Source organism: Lolium perenne, chromosome 6 (genome assembly GCF_019359855.2).
Source record: "Lolium perenne isolate Kyuss_39 chromosome 6, Kyuss_2.0, whole genome shotgun sequence".
NCBI lineage: Eukaryota > Viridiplantae > Streptophyta > Magnoliopsida > Poales > Poaceae > Lolium > Lolium perenne.
Genome location: NC_067249.2, coordinates 125,424,238 through 125,431,460, shown reverse-complemented (window position 1 = coordinate 125,431,460; position 7,223 = coordinate 125,424,238).

Here is a 7,223-nt window from a genome sequence, read left to right as displayed (position 1 = left end):
ACCCTAGGGTTTGGGCACCCTGTGGCCCCACTTCGTTTCATCTTCGGACTTCTGGAAGCTTCGTGGCAAAATAGGCCCCTGGGCGTTGATTTCGTCCAATTCTGAGAATATTTCCTTACTAGGATTTCTGAAACCAAAAACAGCAGAAACAAAGAATCGGCACTTCGGCATCTTGTTAATAGGTTAGTTCCAGAAAATGCACGAATATGACATAAAGTGTGCATAAACCATGTAGATAACATCAATAATGTGGCATGGAACATAAGAAATTATCGATACGTCGGAGACGTATCACCCCGCGTGAATGAGATAACGCTAAGTAACCGTAAGTATGTTGCTCCTAATGATTATTGTGATAATGAATCTGAATACGATGATCTTCCTATGCCCTTTACATATATTAGCAATCATGATTTGAATGAGCGCACTACTTTTGATATTGCAAATCTCTGGGAAACTAATTCTGAAAATGATGATGATAATAATTGCCATAGTGTCAGTGCTATCCATGCTTCCTCCCATAATGTAGAAAGCTCTAAGCTTGGGGAAGAGGTGTTTGAAAATCCTTTTGCTACTGGTCATTATGTTCTTGATGCATCTCCTTCTAATAACAATGATGGTGTGGACACAGATAAACCGACTGTGAAAGATAACTATTCTATTTCTTATGATGACACTGTGCCTCCAATCTTTGATGATTATTATAAAGAATGCTATGATATAGGTAATAACTATCCTTATGAAACTTGTCATAGTCATGATTGGATTACCAAAAACAATTCCCTTAATATGCAACTTGTTTACCATGTTCAAATTCTTGATAATAATCTTGCTCCAGTTACTATTAGTGAGAAGAACTCTTCTTATGCCAAAATTAATGATACTTCTATGCATATGAACCATGATAAGAATGTTTTAAGTGATGGGTATATTGTGGATTTCATCAATGATGCTACTGAAAGTTATTATGAGAGAGGGAAATATGGTTATATGCATCTTAATAATATTAAGTTTCCCCTCTTTATGTTGAGAATCTTGAAGTTACTCGTGTTCTATCCTCTTATGCTCGTCACTTTGTTCTTCATGAATTCATTTGTGTACAAGATTCCTCTGCATAGGAAGCATGTTAGGCTTAAATGTGGCTATAAAGAAAGAACTTCTTGGGAGATAACCCATGTGTTATTTTGCTACAGTACTTTGTTTTATATTTGTGTCTTGGAAGTTGTTTAATACTGTAGCAACCTCTCCTTATCTTAGTTTTGTGTTTTGTTGTGCCAAGTGAAGCCTCTAATCGAAGGTTGATACTAGATTTGGATTTCTGTGCAGAAACAGATTTCTATCTGTCACGAATCTGGGCTGTTTTCTCTGTAGAAAAATCAGACAAATATGCCAATTTACGTGCGTGTTCCTCAGATATGTACGCAACTTTCATTAGTTTTGAGTTTTCTGATCTGAGCAACGGAATTATTTATTAGAAATTCGTCTTTACGGACTGTTCTGTTTTGACAGATTCTGCCTTTTATTTCGCATTGCTTCTTTCGCTGTGTTGGGTGGATTTCTTTGTTCCATTACCTTCCAGTAGCTTTGAGCAATGTCCAGAAGTGTTAAGAATGATTGTGTCACCTCTGAACATGTGAGTTTTTGATTATGTACTAACCCCTCTAATGAAGTTTATGAGAAGTTTGGTGTGAAGGAAGTTTTCAAGGGTCAAGAGAGGAGGATGATATACTATGATCAAGAAGAGTGAAAGCTCTAAGCTTGGGGATGCCCCGGTGGTTCACCCCTGCATATATCAAGAAGACTCAAGCGTCTAAGCTTGGGGATGCCCAAGGCATCCCCTTCTTCATCGACAAATTATCAGGTTCCTTCTCTTGAAACTATATTTTTATTCGGTCACATCTTATGTGCTTTTCTTGGAGCGTCAGTATGTTTCTTGTTTTTGTTTTTGTTGAATAAATGCTTGTGTGGGAGAGAGACACGCTCCGCTGGTTCGTATGAACACATGTGTTCTTAGCTTTTAATGTTCATGGCGAAGGTTGAAACTGCTTCGTTAATTGTTATATGGTTGGAAACGGAAATGCTACATGTAGTAATTGGTATGATGTCTTGAATAACTTGATATTTGGCAATTGTTGTGCTCTTGTTTAAGCTCTTGCATCATATACTTTGCACCTATTAGTGAAGAAATACATAGAGCTTGTTAAAATTTGGTTTGCATGAGTGGTTTCTCTAGAGTCTAGATATTTTCTAGTGAGGTGTTTGAACAACAAGGAAGACGATGTATAGTCTTATAATGCTTGTAATATGTCTTTCATGTGAGTTTTGCTGTACTAGTTCGTGCTTGTGTTTGCTTCAAACAACCTTGCTAGCCTAAACCTTGTATCGAGAGGGAATACTTCTCATGCATCCAAATCCTTGAGCTAAACAACACTATGCCATTTGTGTCCACCATACCTACCTACTACATGGTATTTCCTGCCATTCCAAAGTAAATTGCTTGAGTGCTACCTTTAAACAATTCAAAATTTATCACCTCTGATTTGTGTCAATGTTTTATAGCTTATGAGGAAGTATGTGGTGTTTATCTTTCAATCTTGTTGGGCAACTTTCACCAATGGACTAGTGGCTTCATCCGCTTATCCAATAATTTTGCAAAAAGAGCTGGCAATGGGATTCCCAGTCCCAAATTAATTAACAAAAATAGACACTCCTCCATGGTATGTGATTGTTGGACGGCACCCTAGGATTCGGTTAGCCATGGCTTGTGTAAGCAAAGGTTGGGAGGAGTGTCATCATAATAAAACTAAAATAAAAAGGCACTCCTTCATGGTATGAGATTGTTGGCAGGCACCCGAGGATTCGGTTAGCCATGGTTTGTGAAAGAAAGGTTGGAAGGAGTGCCACCCAAAATAAAATAAAATGGGAGCCACTCTTTGAAGGTTTGTCTGGCAAGGGGGTTAGAGTACCCGCTACCATTCGTTGACAACAACATACACCTCTCAAAACTTTATTTTTATGCTCTCTTTATGTTTTCAAAATAAAAGCTCTAGCACAAATATAGCAATCGATGCTTTCCTCTTTGAAGGACCATTCTTTTACTTTTATTGTTGAGTCAGTTCACCTACCTCTCTCTACCTCAAGAAGCAAACATTTGTGTTAACTGTGCATTGATTCTTACATACTTGCTTATTGCACTTGTTATATTGCTTTGCATTGACAACTATCCATGAGATATACATGTTACAAGTTGAAAGCAACCGCTGAAACTTAATCTTCCATTGTGTTGCTTCAATATCTTTACTAAGAATTTATTGCTTTATGAGTAACTCTTATGCAAGACTTATTGATGCTTGTCTTGAAAGTACTATTCATGAAAAGTCTTTGCTATATGATTCAATTGTTTACTCATTGCATTTACATTGTTTCGAATCACTGCATTCATCTCATATGCTTTACAATAGTATGATTAAGATTATGTTGGTAGCATGTCACCTCAGAAATTATCTTTTATCGTTTACCTACTCGAGGACGAGTAGGAACTAAGCTTGGGGATGCTGATACGTCTCCAACGTATCTATAATTTCTGATGTTCCATGCTTGTTTTATGACAATACCAACATGTTTTGTTCACACTTTATATCATTTTTATGCTTTTTCCGGAACTAACCTATTGACGAGATGCCGAAAGGCCAGTTGCTGTTTTCTGCTGTTTTTGGTTTCAGAAATCCTAGTAAGGAAATATTTTCGGAATCGGACGAAATCAACACCGAAAGTCTTAGAAATACGCGAAGCTTCCAGAGCACCGGAGAAAGGCCGTAGGGTGCTGTGGGGCCCCACACCCCAGGGCGGCGCGGCCCAAGGGGGGGCGCGCCCCCCTATGGTGTGGGCACCCCGTGGCCCCTCCGACTCCGACTCTCGGCCTATTTAATCGTCCCTGACCTAAAAACCTCGACAAGTTCGATGGAAACAGAGAAAACCATCCAGAGCCGCCGCCATCGCGAAAGTCTAATTCGGGGGACAGAAGTCTCTGTTCCGGTACCCTGCCGGGACGGGGAATTGCCCCCGGAGCCATCTCCACCGCCGTCTTCACCGCCATCTTCACCGCCATCGCTGCCTCCATGATGAGGAGGGAGTAATTCACCCCCGAGGCTGAGGGCTCCGCTGTAGCTATGTGGTTAATCTCTCTCCCATGTACCTCAATACAATAATCTCATGAGCTGCTTTACATGATTGAGATTCATATGAGTTTTGTATCACTACTATTCTATGTGCTACTCTAGTGATGTTATTAAAGTAGTTCTATTCCTCCTGCACGGTGTAATGGTGACAGTGTGTGCATCCGTGTTAGTACTTGGTTTATGCTATGATCATGATCTCTTGTAGATCGCGAAGTTAACTATTGGTATGATAGTATTGATGTGATCTATTCCTCCTACATATGCATGAAGGTGACAGTGTGCATGCTATGTTAGTACTTGGTTTAGTCGAATTGATCTATCTTACACTCTAAGGTTACTTAAATATGAACATTTAATTGTGGAGCTTGTTAACTCCCGCATTGAGGGTTCGTGTAATCCTACGCAATGTGTTCATCATCCAACAAGAGTGTAGAGTATGCATTTATCTATTCTGTTATGTGATCAATGTTGAGAGTGTCCACTAGTGAAAGTGTAATCCCCAGGCCTTGTTCCTAAATACTGCGTTACTACTGCTTGTTTACTGTTTTACTGTGTTACTACTGCTGCAATACTACCACCATCAACTACACACCAGCAAGCTATTTTCTGGCACCGTTGCTACTGCTCATATATATTCATACCACCTGTATTTCACTATCTCTTCGCCGAACTAGTGCACCTATTTGGTGTGTTGGGGACACAAGAGACTTCTTGCTTTGTGGTTACAGGGTTGCATGAGAGGGATATCTTTGACCTCTTCCTCCCTGAGTTCGATAAACCTTGGGTGATCCACTTAAGGGAAAACTTGCTGCTGTTCTACAAACCTCTGCTCTTGGAGGCCCAACACTGTCTACAGGAAAAGGAGGGAGAAGTAGACATCAGGCCACGGGGCACCGCCACAGTAGGGCGGCGCGGCCCAAGGGGGGCCTGCGCGGCCCTGTTGTGTGGGGCCCCCGTGACGCCTCCTGACCTGCCCTTCCGCCTAAATATAGTCTTCGTCGCGAAACCCCCAGTACCGAGAGCCATGATACGGAAAACCTTCCAGAGACGCCGCCGCCGCCAATCCCATCTCGGGGGATTCAGGAGATCGCCTCCGGCACCCTGCCGGAGAGGGGAATCATCTCCCGGAGGACTCTTCACCGCCATGGCCACCTCCGGAGTGATGAGTGAGTAGTTCACCCTTGGACTATGGGTCCATATCAGTAGCTAGATGGTCGTCTTCTCCTTATGTGCTTCATTGTCGGGTCTTGTGAGCTGCCTAACATGATCAAGATCATCTATCTGTAATGCTATATGTTGTGTTTGTTGGGATCCGATGGATAGAGAATACTATGTTATGTTGATTATCAATCTATTACCTATGTGTTGTTTATGATCTTGCATGCTCTCCGTTATTAGTAGAGGCTCTGGCCAAGTTTTTACTCTTAACTCCAAGAGGGAGTATTTATGCTCGATAGTGGGTTCATGCCTCCATTAAATCTGGGACGATGTGACGTAAAGTTCTAAGGTTGTGGATGTGCTGTTGCCACTAGGGATAAAACATTGATGCTATGTCCGAGGATGTAGTTATTGATTACATTACGCACCATACTTAATGCAATTGTCTGTTGTTTGCAACTTAATACTGGAAGGGGTTCGGATGATAACCTGAAGGTGGACTTTTTAGGCATAGATGCATGCTGGATAGCGGTCTATGTACTTTGTCGTAATGCCCAATTAAATCTCACTATACTCATCATATCATGTATGTGCATGGTCATGCCCTCTCTATTTGTCAATTGCCCAACTGTAATTTGTTCACCCAACATGCTATTTATCTTATGGGAGAGACACCTCTAGTGAACTGTGGACCCCGGTCCATTCTTTACATCGAATACAATCTACTGCAATACTTGTTCTACTGTTTTCTGCAAACAATCATCATCCACACTATACATCTAATCCTTTGTTACAGCTAGCCGGTGAGATTGACAACCTCACTGTTTCGTTGGGGCAAAGTACTTTGGTTGTGTTGTGCAGGTTCCACGTTGGCGCCGGAATCCCTGGTGTTGCGCCGCAATACATCTCGCCGCCATCAACCTTCAACGTGCTTCTTGGCTCCTACTGGTTCGATAAACCTTGGTTTCTTACTGAGGGAAACTTGCTGCTGTACGCATCACACCTTCCTCTTGGGGTTCCCAACGGACCCGTGTTGAACGGAAAGACATAAGTCAACTACGCGCAGCAAGCAAAATTTCTGGCGCCGTTGCCGGGGAGATCAAGACACGCTGCAAGGGGAGTCTCCACAATCCAATCTCTTTACTTTGTTTTTGTCTTGCTTTATTTTATTTACTACTTTGTTTGCTGCATTATATCAAAATGCAAAAAAATTAGTTGCTAGCTTCACTTTATTTACTGTCTTGTTTGCATACTCTATATCAAAAACACAAAAAAAATATTTACTTGCATTTTACTTTTGTTACCATGTCTAGTTCTGTACCTGTTACTTCTTCACCCGAGGAATTAGTCTTCACTTTTAAACAAGGGGATGAGGAGAGTTTTAGAGATGCTTGGTCCAGAATTTTTACTTCTTATCGTAAAGCTGAACCTCAAATGACTCTAAGTTTGCTCCTTAGTAATTTTTATTTTGGTATTATGATTCGCTATAGATATGCCTTGGATGCTGTAGTAGGAGGAGATTTCCTTCATTGCAATGGGGATCAAGCTTTTAATGCCATAAAGAAGTTGGTTGCATCACATGATTCAGCTAATAACTTTGATTCAGCCCTTATTAGCATTTATAATAGATTAAACACTCTTGAGACAAGTGCATCTCGCTTGAATGAAAATTATAGATATGTTCGTAACCGTCTTGATCAAGTTTTAGTGAACTCTGAACCTTCATTACGGGATCCTACTATTAAAATTGTTATCAGTGACCAAATTCTTCATGCCAATTGTGATATCATGTCTGAATTTTGCCTTATGCCTAAGAGTATTCATGAATCTTTGAAACCTTGGGGATTCGTTGAAGGGGAGAAGGAATAACTCTTACTAGATGACCCG